At 32.6% G+C, this 19,314-nt stretch overlaps 1 protein-coding gene across 4 annotated transcripts in view; it reads left to right on the top strand.

Moving 5' to 3' along the window:
- Positions 1-17,493, top strand: part of LOC136778139 (probable G-protein coupled receptor CG31760) — a 278,811-nt gene extending 261,318 nt beyond the window's left edge. For all 4 annotated transcript variants that reach the window (XM_066734758.1, XM_066734756.1, XM_066734751.1 and 1 more), the window contains one exon: positions 13,979-17,493. The gene's annotated coding sequence lies outside the window, so the exon portion shown is untranslated. The remainder of the gene's footprint in view (positions 1-13,978) is intronic.
- Positions 17,494-19,314: the final 1,821 nt, after the last annotated feature.

The following is a 19,314-nucleotide window of genomic DNA, read 5'->3' as shown; positions in this document are numbered from 1 at the left end:
AATTAGTACAGGAATCTGAGTATTTTATGTAAAAATCTAGATTTTATTCTGTTAATGTGAGTGTATCAAATATTACAAAGCAAAAGAAAACTACATCTCATTAATAATAATCAACTATTATGATTAATTCTCTATATTTATATTTACCATAACATATTATTAATGAGATGTAGTTTTCTTTGGCTTTGTAATATTTTATACACTCACATTAACAGAATAAAATCTAGATTTTTACATAAAATACTCAGATTCCTGTACTAATTATATATATGTTATTTTCCAAGTAAATATTAGAGCTCTTTGTAATAAAATCTCTCTTCGTAAACCTTTGTCCTTAGATATTCTGTACCCTGTAATTAAAAATATTCAACTATGAAAATAACTATTGAATTTAGTATCTCTCTGTCGTTTCTCTCAATGCTTTCAATCCTATAGGTAATTGTTTGATTAAACTGGTAAGAAAAATCTCTTTGTTAATGATACTATACAAATTCCACAAAATTTAACTCAGCATTATTATTGATTCAATTTAATATATGTAACTGATTTCCTATTATCTCTACACTTTCCATCTTACTCTTCGTCTTTATTACACATCCTTCATTTTTTCTATATCCATTTTATTTATGAATCTTCTAATAACAGTTTTTTTTTTTCAAAGTACCCGTAATAAATTATACAAAAAGCAAAGTATCAAAGGCCAATATATTTTATATGTATTTTGTGTTAATAATTAAAGTACTTATCTAACACAGTCATCTTATTGCACATTAACATTGTTTTAATACAGACAATCTGCCATATTCGAGTTGCCATATTGTATAAAAACGACAGAAGATATTGATACGTGCAATAAATAAATAATTTATCTTATTGTCATACTTTATTCCTATATACTGGCTGAGTGTTTAAGTATCACCTTCATTCAATATACTAAAGTTCCTTCTGAAAAAAAAGCACACATGTAGCAATTATAATTTTTTTCCTAATAGAAATTTATTTATTGCAGAGAAAAATGTATTAATGCAATGTAAGCATATCTGAATTATATAATTCACAGTACTTTATTTGATTAAATACACGCATCTTGAAAATAGGGTAATTGAATAAAAATATTAGGACACCGTGTATGTACATATAACACATAGTCTATGTATACTCACTTTATGCTAACTTACACCTTCTACCTACCTTGGTAGTATGCTGTTCATAAAGCTATCAAAATAAATGTGGTAGCCATATACACCGGTCACTGTACCAGTTCTAACGAGTCAATCGAGTTTAAAAAAACACAAATCGGATGAAAAATAACTGTAACATTGTCCCGCGTTCTTGAAGGGGCGTCACTTTTGGTTATCTCCACTTCAAGAACGCTGGACAGTGGTACAGTGATATTCTTCATCCAATTTGAGTTTTTTTAAGCTCGATTGACTCGTTAGAACTGGCACCTTATCATAAAGAAGCCCGTTTTTTTTTCAATTTGCTTCGTATTTGACTTTTATTAAACTAATTGTTTATTGACTTGAACTGTCGGTAAAGTAGGCATGAAGGATCCCGTTAAGGGATACCTTTAAAAATAAATAACCTTTTTCATATTATAATAGGACAAGCCACAAAATTCAGAATAATTCTTTGTTAAGGGGATGCATTGAGCGACTCAAATACTCATTCAAGTTTATCTTCCAAATTATTAGGAATATGAACTTTTTCGTAGAGATTAAATTTACTGTTTTGACTGTACTGAAGCGCGCTACAAACTCGGTTTCTCAAAATTATAAAAACTAATGTTCATAAAAATTACGAATACTTGTAATTTTTTTGGTCATAATAATATTGAAAATTAGGCCTTGTAGCGCGCTAAAGAAAAGTTTTATGACTAATTTGGGATCAAGAAGAAATAAATATACCTAAAAATGAAGAAGATTTTTTTGAAAAACTAAATTAGCTACTGAAAGACAAGTTTTACACTGTTTTACCGACGGAGAAGTTTAACAGTGCGTTAGACAAGGACAGGCCTATTAGCTCTCCTCGCTTTAGAAGGGGTACCCACTCTCTCCCCACCATTCCCCGCTAAACAAACCAACTCTCCTACACAAAGCAAGATGGCTGGCTAACGCTGCCTTTCGGTGTGAATCCGTAGGGGAATGGAAGAACAAATAATTATTTGTATATTTCAGGGTTAGGTTTCCGCATATCCTGCGTTGTACCGCTCTTCCATATCATTTCGGGAGGCTACAGTAAAATTTTCAAAATATTTTGTCATCTACAAGTCTCAAAAAACTTGAATTAGTTGACGAAAGCGTGACTCGCAGCAGCCGACGCTGATGCGCTATACAACTTAGCGATCAGCGTCGGCTGCTACGAGTCATGCTTCAGTCAACTAATTCAAGTTTTTTGAGACTTGTAGATGACAAAATGATTTGAGAAATTTATAGTAGCTGCCCGAAATGATATGGAAAGGCTGTACAACGCCGGATATGCGGAAACCTAATCCTGAAATCTACAAATAATTATTTGTTCTTCCATTCCGCTACGGATTCACACCGACAGGCAGCGTTAGCTAGCCATCTTGCTGTGTGTAGGAGAGTTGGTTAGTTTAGCGGGGAATGGTGGAGAGAGAGTGGGTACCCTTTCTAAAGCGAGAGAGCTAATAGGCTTGTCCTTGTCTAACGCACTGTGAAATTTCTCCGTCGGTAAAACAGTGTAAAACTTGTCTTTCAATAGCTAATTTAGTTTTTCAAAAAAATCTTCTACATTTTTAGGTATATTTGTTTCTTCTTGGTCTCAAATTAGTCATAGGACTTTTCTTTAGCGCGCTACAAGGCCTAATTTTCAGTATTATTATGACCAAAAAAATTACAAGTATTCATAATTTTTATGAAAATTATTTTTTATAATTTTGAGAAACCGAGTTTGTAGCGCGCTTCAGTACAGTCAAAACAGTAAATTTAATCTCTACAAAAAAGTTCATATTTCTACTAATTTGGAAGATAAACTTGAATGAGTGTCTGAGTCGCTCAATGCATCCCCTTAAGGGCTCGTAGCACCAATCGATTTTATAGGGAACCGTTGGCCCTGTGAACCTGTCAAAGGTACGCTAGCAACAGGGGAGTGGTCATTCGGTTGGACCTTTAGGGCGAATTATATTTTATGTATAGGCGCGAATAAAAAGTGTTTCGCGATTACATAAGTTCGTTGCCGGTTTGACGGCTAACGTGATCGTTCCCTTGACTGGGTTCAAGGCCGCGGACTTAGTAGATTTTCGTAGGGATTCGAGACCTTACGTACTCGCATCAAAATAATCCGGTTCGTTTGTGTCATCGAGTACGCAGGAACTCAGTGCGGACAATAGTAGAGTATCGCGCACGCGCGAGAGTAAGGATTCATCCGCGTGACATCGCGTAGTAGTTGGCTCAGGAATCCACCGGTGGCGCGCGGAGTACCGCGCGACTAAGTGAATTCCCATGTTTAGACTGGAAGCTGAAAAATGGCAGGGAAAAATGATGATAAAGATGAAAATATGAATTGGGAAGCGGTGATTAAGAAAAAAAGGAAAAATAGTGGAATTAGTGATGAAGGTCAAGAAGAGAACGAAAATAAGAGGAGAGCACTAAATAGGAGGAATGGAAATGATAGAATACAACCAGACCATAACCTATACGATATAGGCAATGATGGTCCTTATGGGGTCTATGTGGAACCAGCCAAAGATGTGAATAATCAAAGAATATCAAAACTATCCAAGTTTAGCAAATATAAACTAGGAAAAATGTTGTTTGGTCAATATAGATCAGTAGAAGCTATTATTGAAAAAACGAAAAATAAAGTAGAGGTCATATTTAGAAATAAGGAAGAAGCAAATAGATTTATAAGAGACTTAATTTTAGAAGAAAAAGGTATGAGGGCATTTATACCAGTACTTAGACTTAGAAGAAAAAGAGTAATCAATGGAATAGACGAAGATATTTCTGAGGAAGAAATATTAGATAACATTATCTCAAAATATGAAATTGTAGGTGTTAAACGGCTTATGAGAAGAAATAGAATAGAAGGAGGAGAGAATAAATGGATTCCAAGCAGAGCAGTAGAACTTACATTTAAAGGTCAGAGTTTACCTGCAGAAGTAGTATTATACTATGTAGTAAATGAAGTTAAGCCGTTTGTAACTAAACCTATAATTTCTTTTAAGTGTGGTAGAATTTGTCATATAGGGTCAAGATGTACAAATGAAGAAAGTTGCAAAGTTTGTTATAAAAACCAACATGAAGGTGATTGTGGAGAAATAGTATGTATTAATTGCAAAGGATCACATCGGTCAATAGATAGAAGATGTCCAATATTTCAAAAAGATAAAGAAATTAGAAGACTCATGGGATGTGAGAATATTCCTATGGTAGACGCTAAAAAGTTGGTGTATGGTAAAAAAATGCATATAATCAATTTAACTAAGGAAAATTTTCCTGCATTAACTAGCAGAAAGCAGATTTCGTACAGAGATGTACTAACTAATAAAAAAGATCAAAGTAATCCAAATACAACACATAATGTAATCGACTCAGAAGACTGCATAAAACAAAATAATAATAATAATATTAATAACAAGTCAGTTAAGATAAGACACAAGAAAATTTAAAAAATGTTATAAGTAAAGAAAACAATAGGATTAATAAAGAAGTAGCAATTAAAAGCAAGTTAACAACATTTGAAGAGGACATAAATAAGGAAGAAAAAATAAAGGATATTCCAGTCAAGCTAGGAATTCAAAATCAAGTGTTAAGAAGATATTCAAGGGAACCTACAAAATATTTAGGAAAGGACACTGAACAAGAAATCTGATAAAGACATTAGTAATAAAATTTAAGTTAATTAGATAAGCTAATAAATAAATGTAAAAGTTGCATGATTCTATTGAGATAGTGTTAATATTGAACTTAAATGGATAATAACATTCCAGATAAAAATATTCGTATTTGTCAATGGAACTGCAGAAGTACGAAAGGTAAATTGTATGAACTTGAAAGATTCGGGTCTAATTTTGATATAATTATTTTAATAGAATCATGGCTTAAGCTTGAACATAATTTTCAACTTAGGGATTTTAAAGTCTTTAGGCTGGATAGAGTGACACATGGGGGTGGGGGAATTGCATTTTTAATTAAAAACCATATTTTCTTTAGAATTAAAAATTTAAAAGTCAACTTTACATCTATGGAGGCGGGATGTATAGTTATTAGTACTAAAACAGGTGAAGTTACTATTGCAGCATGTTATAGAGCACCAGGAGCTGATAACAATTTAAAAGTTGAGGAATGGAAAGGGTTTCTAGAAGCAGTTAAGGATAAATCAGAAGGAAAGTACTTGATATGTGGAGATCGTAATGCTCATCATAGAATGTGGGAAAGTAATCGAACATGTGCAAATGGAACAAAGATCTTTCAAAATACTGACTGTTATGAATTCTTTTTATTAAATGATGGGAGCTATACTCATGCTACAGGTCCGGAAAAAAACAAATCTTGCATAGACTTAACATTTATATCTCCAGATATGGCTTTAGGGTGTAGATGGAAAGTTGAAAATGACAATTGGGGGAGTGATCATTACCCAATTACAATCATTATAGATGAAGAATCTATTAATGAAGAGTTTATTAAAAGGGATAACTATAACATAAATAAGTTAAATATTGAAAAGTTTAATTTTCATTTGGAATCAAAAAAGAACTATTTCATGGAATTTGGAATTTCTTAACTCTACAGTTATAGATACAGGGTGTTTCTCTAACGGCGGCATATAGGAGATTCGTGTTAGTTGACTATATTCTTACTTTCCATTCATTATTTTCCATTTTTACTTTAGTAACCTCACTATTTGACATTTGTTCATTTCACACCTCTTTCTGCTACAACTAGCATGTAAACACTTCTCCACTCCAAAATGGCGGATGGGTTTCATTTTTCGTATTCATCTATTGGTAACGGACCATTTCAAGTTGGCACTACATGATATTGACCAATCAGCGCTCTCAGTTACCATCGTCCTGAGCGCTATAGTCAATTAAAACGAATCTCCTATATGCCGCCGTTAGAGATACACCCTGTAGATATAATGCATTAATAAAGTGTATTGTTGAAGCTATTAGAGTGGGATTAAGAAGCAAAGAGAATAATGACAATAGTAATAATATTAACAATAACCGGAAAACTAGTAAAAAGAAACAGAGATTACCATGTGTATGGTGGAATGAGGAGTGTGAAAAAGCAATTAGAGTAAAAAAAGCAGCATGGTTATCCTTACAATATAATTTTAATAGAAGATCATTTTTGGAATATAAAAAAATAGAAGCTGAAACTAAGACAACTCTTAGAAAAGAAAAAAATAAATCATTTCAACAATTTTGTGAAAGTCTGAACAAAAATAGTAGCCTAAAATATGTTTTTCAAAAAATTAAGTATTTTAATAACAAATTATCTATACCAAAATCAATAGAGGGTAATAAGGAGATTTTGTTTAATATGGAGAAAAGTATAGTGGAATTATGTCCAGAAGGAGAAAAGTTTAAATGGGGAAATGAACGAGAGTTCGAAACTGAAAATCAAAACCACTTTCTGACGGAGACCTTTAATTATAAAGAATTAGAGATTGCTATAGATAGATCTAATAAAAAGTCAACTCCTGGTAAGGATAAAATTAATTATACAGTTATTAGTCTTCTTCCGGAATTTTACAAGAGAATCCTGTTGGATATATTTAATGATATATTAAACTCAGGAGGATTTCCTGAAAGTTGGAAGAAATATATATTTATATTTATTCCTAAAAGTGGTAGCAACAAAGTAAGACCAATATCTTTAGCTTCTTGTTTACTAAAAATCCTAGAAAGAATGATTAACGATAGAATAATATGGTGGTTAGAAAGCAGGAAAGTAATAAATAACTCACAATGGGGATTTAGGCGAGGTAAATCATGCATTGATAGTCTATCACTATTGGTGACTGATATTGAATTACAATTTTATAATAATAAACATATAGCTGGGTGTTTTTTGGACATACAAGGAGCATATGATAATGTAGATCCTGAAAGACTTATAAAAGAAATGGAAAAAATGGGGTTTCCTATTGGTATTCTAAAATTTGTCTATAATTTCATAGCTGAAAGAATAATTCATTTTATGAATGTACCTGGGAATATTTGTAAAACTACTTATAAAGGATTACCTCAAAGTAGTGTACTGAGTCCTACTCTGTTTAATATCTATATTAATGGATTAGATAATGTAATGGATGATAATGTGAAAATATACAAATTTGCGGATGATTTAGCTATTACACTGGACGGAAGTAAACTGGAATATACATTGGATAGGTTGGAAAATCAGATTAACAGGATATCAGAATACCTTAAAAATAAGAGTTTGATGTTAACTCCTGAAAAATGCAAATTAGTGGTATTCAGTAGAAAAAGAATTATTAAGAAAGAGAATAGCATAATGATTGATGGATGTAAAATATTTCCATCCCCATGTGTCAAATTTTTAGGGCTAGTAATAGATTCTAAATTAACCTGGAAACAGCATGTAGAAGCTGTAGCTGATAAGTGTGAATTACCAATGAGGATTTTAAGGAGCGTAAGAAGCATATGGTGGGGTGCAGACCCTGCTACTATGTTAATTTTATATAAATCCTTAATCAGATCAAGGATAGAGTATGGTGGCTTTTTAATAGAATCTTGTTCTCATAGAGAGTTTGAAAAATTAGAAAAAATACAGTTGAAAAGTTTAAAGATAGCAATGGGATATAGAGTTTCAACTCCCAATAATATTGTTTTGAGTGAATCTAAAGTTCCTATGCTGAGGTTTAGATTTATGGAATTATGCTCTAAATTTATCCTAAAAGGTATTAGTTTAAAGAATGATATAAATATCAGATTGGAAACGTTGAGCAACAGTTCAGATCATACAATTTTAGCTAGGAATTATGAAAAGGCACTAATAGTAAGGTGTTATGAAGACTGCAAATTTATGGCTGATATAATTTATAAGAGTGATATTTGTACTTATTTTAAAATGAAATATAGAGTATAGGAATTGGAAGTGAATGTGGATTTAGACAATGGAGATAAGATTGAAAAAGCTAGCTGTCCGAATTCTAAGTTTGAATAAATATTTGATAATAAAAACGAACCTATTGAGCATATATTTACAGATGGTTCTAAAAGTGTAATAAATGGGATAAGTAGTGTTGGAATAGGCAGTTGGAGTACGAGAAAGGAGTTATGTCATGAAAATAAACTTTTAGACATGGCAACAATATTTACAGCCGAAGCAACTTCTATTTATAAAGTGCTAAATACAATTATTGACAATAAAATAATGAGAAGTAAAATTTTTACGGATAGTAAGAGTGTTTTGGAGGCTCTGAAAAACAATAAAAATTTCTATAATCAAAACATTATGATACAAAAGATTAAAGAGAGAATTTATTATGCCAAAGAAAAAGGATTGTTCATAGTACTTGTATGGATTCCTGGACATAGAGATGTTAGAGGTAATGAGGAGGCAGATAAAATTACTAAAAGAGCTGCTATAAATGGTAAATTATTAGATCTCCAAATACCATATAAAGATGTTTTCCATAAGTTTAAAGAAAAATGCTGGGAAGAGAATGAGAAAGTATTAAGTAATGAAGGAAAAGTGAAAGGAAAAAACTATTTTGAATATTTCTATAAGAATTCTAAGAAACCATGGTTTTATAAAAAAGATATACCAAGAAAGGCGATAGTGTCAATTAATAGGCTTAGAAGGGGTCACTCTAGTCTTAAAGAAAGTCTCAAACGCTTTAATATTATAAGGGATGATGAATGTGAATATGGGAAAGGAAAAGAAAGCGAAGAACATATTTTTTATAAATGTGAAAGGTTTTATAGACAAAGGAATACAATGTTAGATAGTATTAGAAAGAGTAAGGATTGTAAAAATATTGATAGTTCATCAATTACGCAAGTTTTAAATAATCTAGACAATTCAACAGTATTAAATAGGTTAGTTCAATTTATTATGTCCATAGATTTAGCAATTTAAGGAAACTAATTTTGAAAAAGAAAGAAAATTTATATATTGTTTCAATATTAAAATATTAATTTCAATTGTTTATCATAAGAGATATAAATAAGTTTATAATTCCAAATATGGCGCCAATGACTGATTGGTAACTGTTATGTAAAATGGCTGTATACTCTATAGTTTGTGCCAATAAACGAATATCTATCTAACCCCGGGATTCATAAACAAAACTTAAGCTCAAGTTCAAGCTTAAGACGAGTAAAATCTATAGTCTACGTAACACATCTTATAGGTTTCAAGGTGAGCTTGAACTCAAGTTCTGTTTATGAATCCTGGCCTAAGTGAATTCCCCCGCGAACGCCGACTAGTGGCTTGAGCGCGAGGCTAGCTACTACGTCATCGAGACTTCAACCGCGTTGGCACAGCTTAGGCCCCACCCATATTAGGGACTTCGCGTTAATATTATTTAAGCTGTATTAACGAATATTGTTTGGAAGTGATAAGAGATTTATAATAAACAGCATTAAACCGAATTTAACGAGTATAATTATTAGCATCTTATCCGCTAAATTTGCGCACGAGGGTTAGAACCCCCTCTGTCAAAATAAATATTTGGTTTGTATTTATTAGTACATCGAAGGCGCCTGGGTCTTATGGGAATTCGCCTATTGCGACGCGAACGCGGTGAGGGATCATTCCTCCCTTCCCTTCTACTCTACCCCCCGGGCTAGACAGTAGTATCACAGTGGTTAAAATTAAAAGCTTCATTGCTGATACCCCCTGTATAATAGTATTTGTGTGTATATACGCATATATGTCACTTTAAAATGATGGAGATTATATGAAAAAATTATGGTTTATTAAAAACAATTGTTGCATTAATGATATTTCTTATAATTATTTGAAAAATTAAAATATTTGAAATTCCTATACAACAATTGATTTAAAACACATGTAAATAATTTCTTATCTATTATTTTTAGTAAGAATAAATGCTTATTTCTCAAAGTATGTAACTTCAATTACAAATAATTTACGTATTCATAAAGGCTTAACATAGCATCTTCAGAATATTTTCGCTTTTAGTAATCCGCGGCTTCCCATTAATATTTTCTGATAAAAGTAATCTAATACCTTTTTCACCAGTTTGTTTAAAAGTATCATCGAGTATTGATTTGTTAATACCATTTTCAGCTAATTTATTTATCATATTTCCTGATGAATAATTTTTAAAATGTAGAAAAGAAGTCTTAATTTCAACCTCGATTGCTTTGTATGTTTTGTCTGTATTTATCTGACTCAAACTCTTAGTAGTTTTTATTACTATAGCATCGATAACACTTAATATATCTTGAAGTTTCTTTAATATTTTTACGTTACATAAAGCGTCATGTACATAATTCACACTTGCTATTGAAAGATAGTCTGAAGCTAACGCATCCATAACAATTTTTTTTTCTGTAAGTCTATCAGTAAGTAAACCTCAAAGAATTTGTAAAGAGTCTATAAATGCTTTTTACGATTTCACTAAATTCCTCCATCATTCCATAACAGTAAACAAGTTTAATTATTTTTCCATATGAAATCTATAAAAATACATATATTTCACATAATACAATAAATTAAATTAGTCTATTTATTGTTATTTACCTAAGAGCATTATGTACCATTAAAATAATTGAACATTTGAGTGGACTCTACTGATAAGACTGTAATATAATCTATAGAATACTCTGTGACGCTACTGGCTGTCCTTGGGGATAGTATAGAAGGGGAGGGAGGAGTGATCCCTCACCGATCGCGTTCGCGTCCCAATAGGCGACTCCCTATAAGACCCGGGCGCCTTCGATGTAATTATGTTATAATTCCCGAATATTTATTGAGACAGAGGGGGTTTTAACCCTCGTACGCGAATATAGGGGATGGGGTGCTAATACAAGAAATCTGCAACTTCGGTTAAACTCTCTTTATTATAACTACGGTACTCAATACAATACCCGGTTCTCTTTACACGGTATTGACGGGTTACGCGAAGTCCTAATGTGTGGACGCGGCCTAAGTAGTGCGGACGCGGCTGAAGTCCCGATGACGTACTAGCTAACCTCGCGCTCGAGCCACTAGTGGCGTTCGCGGCGGTCCCACCGAGTCGCGCGGTACTCGCGCGCTACCGGCGGATTCCTAAGTTAACTACTACGCGACGCTACGCGGATAAGTCCCTCTTCCCGCGCGTGCGCGTCTCGCGACAGTTATTCACTCACTCCGTTCCCGCGTACTCGAACACAACAACGACCCGGGTTGTTTACGTTCGGACGCCTAAGGTCGCGAGTCCTCACGATAATTATCCTAAGTCCGCGGCCTTGAAATGACTGAAGGGAACGTCCCTGTTAACGGTCGAACTCACAACGAGTCAAGGTAATCGCGAACACTCTGGCTAACTCGCGATTCTACACAATATGACATGCGTTACAGGTTCGACGGAATGACCACTCCGCTAAGTTGCCCGCTTACCCGTGACAGGTGAGCAGGGCCAGCGGTTCCCTATAAAACCGTTCGGTGCTACGAGCCCTAAAGCCCTAGCACACCCCGGGACGTCACAGGACTTTAACACTAAACGAATAATCACCTTTACTTCTGCTTCACGGGCTGGCTCTCTTCTCTATCTCTCTCGTCTCTTTCTCGCTCTTTCCTTTCTCTCTCTCTCTCTCTCTCTCTCTTCGCTCTCGTCTCTCTCTATTTCTCTTCGCTCTCGACAATGGCCCAAAGGGCTGGTAGGCTCCGCTGTCCGGTATGGGTTGGCGGCAGGGTGGCAGTCGTCGCACTTAACCGCACGCTTTCTCCGTTTTCACTTATGCAGCGGCTGCTGCTCTGTCGCCGAGTCACTCTCGGCGGCGGGGAAAATCCTGGGCACTATGTGTCACCTTTGACATCTAAACTACGTGTGTCGGGGCAGTCCGCGGGAGCAGGTAAGGCCCTGCGCCTGTCCCGCCGCTGCCCCGCTACACCCATCGCGCAGCACTAGGGAGCCGACAAGTTATCGATCCTAGATCAATATTTATCGGTTGATAACTCCCTAGTTCGTACGCGACCCGCCTATCTAGCGCTTGAGATTAGCAAAGCGCTAGATGGCAGCTATCGTAACGCTGCGGGAACGCAACGTTACAACTCTTGTTGCTTTAATCCAATTTTAATGAGGAATTTGTAATTATTCCAAAACTCCTAAACTAAGGATGCCAGAAAACAATGTTAAGGACTGTTTTTCTTAAAATTCCATGTCCCATCCAATTTCTCCGCTTTGTGATTATTAGTCGGGCATTTCGTATAGGATATTTCATATATTTGAAAAATCAAAACTAACCTAATGTGATTTTCAAATTACTTTTCAAGATCAAATTTATGAAGCTGATAGATAGACTAACTTGAACCAATAACTTATTTGAAATATTCTTCCCCGTATTACTTAATTTTCTAAATATTTAGGAAGTCCGAAACTTGGTATGCACCCTGTATAGTATAACAAATTTATGATAAAGGGCAGTATCAATAAACTGAACTTAAGCTTGGGACGGGCTTAGCTAAGATCAATTGTCTCACTTTAACCATTAGTGCAATACTTAGCTCGTTCTTCGTCTTAAGTAGTTGCTAAGCTGAAATTCCAGCTTAGTCCGATTTATTGATACCGCCCAAAGTCTATATTAATAGTTACTATAGTGTATGGTATTTAGTAAATTAACATTATCAACGTGCCGCAAAACATGCACCTTTGTGTGTGTGTTTATCTATAAAAATAATTATTAAAGATAACACCAAGTATTACAAAGTACTTTTCAGCACTATAAATGGTAAAAATTCTAATAATATTTAATATGATAATTGAACATCTCTTACAATAATTATAAGGCTTACATATCTTTTTGAAAGTATTCTTTGAGATGTTTTAACTATTAGGCCCTGCATATAGGGTGTCCCATGAACTATGACCATGCCGCTACCATTGAATTGGGGACGAAATTCTAAGTAAAACAGTTCTAAAAACTTTTTTGCTAGCACCATTAATTAGAAACTTATTAGCAATTAAAGATTCTCGAGTACAATTGGCTTTGATTAGACTGAATAATCTATTGATCGCATTACTAACCCATAAGCGCTAAGATTCTATAAATGGTTATATTAACAAAAAACAGGGGCACATCCACTTAAGCCCGTGATAGTGGATGAAAGCCGAGCGGCTGAGTTTCGAGTTTGAGCGCTATAAAAACAACCAACACTTAAACAATTACGACAAAATTTATAAGTTGATTCAAAACTTTTGCAATTTTCGTTTAATAAGTTAATCATTTATATTGTTGAATTGTACGTATTTTTACAATGAAACTGAGTCCAAACATGACATAATAATGACTATTTTTAGCGATATTATTAATTATTTAATAATAAAAATTATACTTTAAAATTGACGTAATTCTCGAAATTCAGCCGTTCGGCTTTCGTCTACTATCACAGGCTTAAGTGAATGTGCCCGTGTTTTTTCTTAATATTATGATTTTTCAGAATTTTCGCGCTTATGGGCTAATAACGTGACCAATAGATTCTTCAAGCTAATCATAGCCAATTGTAATCGAGAATCTTTAATTGCTAATAAGTTTTTAATTAATGGTGCTAGCAAAAAAGTTTTTAGAACTTTTTACTTAGAATTTCGTTCTTTATCCGATGGTAGTGTCATGACCATCGTTTGTGGGACTCCCTGTGTGTGTATAGTATATTAAGAAAATAAAATAACTGACTAGGATCATGGAAAATTTACAACCTAGTTAGAATAATTTTATGATAAGGAAACTGTATTTTTATTATTCTAAGAAATCATGCATTTAGTAAACTATGGAGTCTAATTTCTTATTTTTTCTTTATCCATATAGGTGTGGCTCTAACATGAAAGATACTTTTGATCAAAGAAATGATAAGGCCGGGAGATAGTCACAAGGAAACTGACAAGGAAAATAGAAATTGAAAAAGAAAGAAAAAAGCATGAGTCCAAAGCTCAAGTGTAGAAGATCGATGCGGAATAGAAAGGTAGCACTGAACTGTATAAGGGTGAGTTTCACCAACTAAATCCAGGGTTAATGTAGTATAGTTTGCGTTACATGAACTGTACTACTTAACCACCCTTCGTTCAAGCAGTATAGTTCATGTAACGCGAACTATATCACTTTAACCCTGGAGTGAGTTGGTGAAACTCACCCTAAGAGTGTTTATTTTAACACTGCTGTGTTCGCGATCGTTAAATGTAGAAACAGTTGTAATGCGATCCTTCGTATATTAGTAATATAGTAAAATAATCCACAAGTATACCTATATTCAGATAAAGACTGCAAGAAGGTGTTCCCTCTAAGTGGCTGAACGGAAAAGGAGGATGTTAAAAATAGGAGAATTAGGTAGTTGAATTTAAACAAAATTTTTCTGAATATTTTTTATTTACCGTAGAGACACATGGTGAAATTTTGTTGTTAAATGATAAGAAAAGTACGAAAAAATTGAAAAAAGAGCAAAAACACAATGACATATTTTTCAACGTACATATAAAAATACTTGAGTATTTATTAACACACGTATACGTATCCACAGCTTGGAAAAGCTGTTGTACATATACATAATCTCTTAAACTCTAAATTGAATACATGATGATCATTCGTGTAAGTAACATGATCAATTTTCAAAAGTATATTAACCACGCAAGATGATTGGTCTTAATGATTCCAAGTAAAAACAGGACTTGCGGATTCAAAAATAAAACTGAATAGCGTTCTATAATACTTTTTTTACAGAAAAAATGTTTTCTCCTTGGAGCGAGAGGATGGATTTAGATAAATATCTTAGATTTAAATATTTTTTAGTATAGGATACCAATAACATAATTACACTGAAATGCACTAGAATATTATTGTAAATATTCAGACTGTATTCAGCAATTTATTTTGTTTTACTTGGACAGTGAAGAAAAATTACCGACATTATAGAGCAGAACTTGTTTTAAAGCAACGGACGTTTTACATATTATCCAAATACACCTACATATTTATATTGAAAAAATGCATTCTTCATAACACGTGAGGTGGAAGTACCTAGCTTTTCATTGCTGTTTTCAGGCATGAAAATGACGTTTCACCAATAGCGGGTAGAAAGTAAGTCTAGCGGGGCAAAAATAATCTAATTGAAGGAAATTATTGAGCGGGGTGTAAATAAATTATTTTCATCCCGCCAAATTATGCATGGAAAACTGTACTTTGCTTTATTTGTTAAGAAAAATAGAATGTTAACAGCGGGGGGAAATTAATTTCGACGAAGTATTAAGTTTGAATGCACTCAGCTACATTAAAATCCCTCGCTTTCAGCTCGGATTTCAATATCGCATCGTGCATTGGTACTTTGCACCTCGTTGGAAATTACTCACTTTCATCCCTATACTAACAATGTATTATTTCATGGTCTATTTTTCAATCTTCCCTTAACTTTGCTACTGTCTCGTAAGTAAATAGATTTTGCGATATGTTTATAAACACGGTTAAGAAAAAATCGAGAAGAAAATTATGCTTCATATAGATTGTACTCCATATCGTGGGTAGAAAGCAACCTATTTTTAACATTTTCTTTTGAATTCTGCTATGCTGAGTATATCAAGATCCCCTTTTTACCTTCCACATAAATGTATAAACTGGGAAATTTCATCATTTTCTTCATGTTATAGCGTAGTATGTTGTCACGAAAAGTACAGAATCAAGTTAGCTGAACTGTAATTGAATTAATTTTTTGCGTGATATACGTACTATTAGCAAGTTTTCTAAATTAATTAAATTGTACAGTTTATGCAATAAATTTATAATGGTCATTTTGTACCATGGACATTCTTCAATCAGGAATTTTATCACATATTTTCACTGTTGCAATCGCGCTTTATTGTCGAAACTCTTTATAAGAACAAAAATAATATATCCTGCGATATATCATATAATCATGTGTACCATTATATAAACGTTCCTCCAAATTTTCTGATGTTATGTAATATAGTATAAGTATTTATTTTTTTGCGTATTAAAGGTATAATATCTCGTGCAATTGTTCGATACGTATCAAACTCGTTGTCAAAGAAATTTTGAATTAATGACAAAAAGTTGTTCTCAATTAGCGATCGAGCTAAGCATACAATGTTTCCTACATTTAGCCAAAACAATAAAAAACTCATCACTGCATTGACAATATGTAAAACAAAGACCTCCATCAATACATTATTATACTAGTATTGCTATGCATTTTATCAGAGATATGTGTATCATGATTATATATTACTGTTATTATTGAAATAAGAATAATGCTTTAGCTAACGATTTGCATGATAGGTAGAGAGTATTTTGCATTTTTCCTTCATTATTTATACCGATTTATTGAAGAGAAAGAAAAGTATATAAAAAATAGTTAAGAAAAATCACTCTGTTAATTAAAATCCCTTAAGAGGTTTCTATTGTTTGATATAGACATTATTATTTGAAGTAAGGAGATCTAGTTATAATATCGCAACAGAAGAGTATCGTTGTTTATGTCAAATAAAATATATTTATTTTATGCCTATGTACCATCGTTGAAAATGTATTTTAATTGACGTGCATAAATGTACAAACACGTTCATGTGAATAAATAAATAAGCTTAGATAGTTAAAACTTATAGTCGACTGATATACAAATGTAAGATGAAATTGATTTATAATTGAATGGTAATTCATAAACAACAAACATCTTGCTTGCCTCTCTCTCTCTCTTTCTCTCTCTCTCATCTTTTCATCGACTTTATGATATTTAGCTAAATTGCAAGTGATAATCTTATACAGACAACTTTGATTTACACTAATTTGTCAGTATTTTTACATGAAGAAGCAGAATTATATATTTTCTATCAATTAAATTATTATACAATTAACTAGATTACAAAGGTTGTCAATTGGAAGCTTATATTCGTTTTTTAAAATTTCAGGCTCTAATTAAGCTGTTGAAATATAAGATTAGACACGTACAAATTTCGAAGTGGATCAATCATACATAAGAAGTCAATAAATCTAATAGCAAATAGCATTGAAAGCTTTAGCAGTCGTGAATCAAGTTCGAGTTATAAATTCGACGGACTGTTTGCACTAAGAAGAGATGTGATTGATTTTACTATATTTTGTTTATAGAATTATATTCAGTTGATTGAACTATCAATTAGTTCAATCAACTACATTGTTTTATCATAATATGTATAATAAATTACACTAAATATGGTGTTAACGCAATTCAAATAAGTGTACACTGTTAACTGATTATATTATGACCGTACATTTTGCTATATTAAAGAAATAAATATTTAACATGAATTGATTATTGTTTAGTGATTAACAAAATAGATAGTTAGAAATACAAAATAATTCAAATACCTGAATTTTCAATTAAAATAGCAAATTTTATTAAGTGAATAAAATACAATATCACATTTCTATTATTTATAGCTGTTTAAATTCATTACATATATTTTCGAATTGAATTAATATTAGCGTATTATTTCAAACACTTATGTAAAAAATGTTGAAATCATTTTCATTTAAAAACAATAAATTTTTATTTTAAAAAGAAGACTAATTTTTCCATAAATTATTTTTAAATGTAATTAAACAATTTTTGTTACAAGAAATAATAAATTGTCTAAAAAAATTTTAGTTCGAGTAAAAACAATTTTTCGTACTTTTATGTGAAACATATATATTCATAAATAAATTAATTATATTACTTTAAAAAAGGAAAATTTTTTTTTTGAACATAATATAGTATGAAGTTTAAAAAGAAATCCATTTTACCGTATACAAGGTTAGTAAGATAATTCGTACCAAAAGTCGGAGGTCCTCTAGAATCTCTATAGAGGTTGCTAAGCATGTGATTGGTTGCGGAAAGAACTAGAGAAGATGCCTGATGGAAGAAAGAGCATATAACGCTACTTATACCGCTTCTCTGTCAATCCCAGTAGTATCACTAAATGAAACATAGATTAACAAAATTCATTGTCTGCTTGCTATTCTCGTTTGTTTTCTGATAGACGTCTTCCAGTAGACAATGAATTCTATCAATGCACCTTTCACAAATAGTGGATATTAGGATTAATAGAAGAGAAATGTAAGTAGGGATTCTCTCTCTCTCTCTTCTTTCTCTTTCTCTTTTCTCTGAGCACAAACACGCACTTACCTCCTATTATAGGGCGTCAAGAGAACCTCCAACAATTGATACAAATTTATCTCACTAACCCTATACAGGGTGTAACAGCAATGATATATTTAATATTAACCACATATTCTTGAGCATAAACTAAGTTGAAAAGCCCTATACTATAAAATCTGTAAAAGCATCATTGCTGAGATAAATCAATTTTAAACCGATAAGTCAGGGCTTTGATTCAACGAAAAAATGACTTTATTCTCACTTTCGTTGACAATTCCCCTTCAAAAAACAAACGAAGTTTGTACTTCTCCTCCATTCCATATTATAGTACACGTATACACACACGCAACTACGCCGATTATTAATATTACAATCTAATATCTTATGAAGCTGAAGTATGAAGCTGAAGTTGGCAGTCACTTTTCCAGCAGGCAGTTTGGATTTCAATTAGATGTTAAAATTTTGTTCTTAAACGGCCGCGTACTTTAAGAAAAAATTACTCCAACGTATTTTCCGGAAAATTCGCTATAAGAATATGCATCTTAAAAAAATTGAAAAAATTTCCTCTTAAGTAGGCATTGTCTTTATTAGGTGCGATAAATATATGCATTGATTCAAAGTTGAAAATTTGATATAAAACGGCCGCGTACCTTAAAAAAAACTGCATCATCCTATTCTCCGGATCATTTACTACAATAATATGCATCTTAAAAAAATTTCCTCTTAAGTAAACATCGGTTTTATTAGTGCGACACATATGCTTTGATTCAAAGACGAACCATTCGATGTGTCGCACTTAATAAAACCGATGTCTACTTAGGAGGAAATTTTTTTAATTTTTAAAATTTTTTTAAGATGCATATTATTGTAGTAAATGATCCGGAGAATAGGATGAAGCAGGTTTTTTTAAGTTACGCGGCCGTTTAAGAACAAAATTTTAACATATAATTGAAATCCAAACTGCCTGCTGGAAAAGTGACTGTCAACTTCAGTTTCATTAATGTCTTACATTCCTGATCCT

Source organism: Prorops nasuta, unplaced genomic scaffold (genome assembly GCF_024137725.1).
Source record: "Prorops nasuta isolate Cenicafe-Biocafe unplaced genomic scaffold, Cenicafe_Pnas_1.2 PNAS00002, whole genome shotgun sequence".
NCBI classification, from domain to species: Eukaryota; Metazoa; Arthropoda; class Insecta; order Hymenoptera; family Bethylidae; genus Prorops; species Prorops nasuta.
This window is presented reverse-complemented; position numbering and strand designations above follow the sequence as displayed.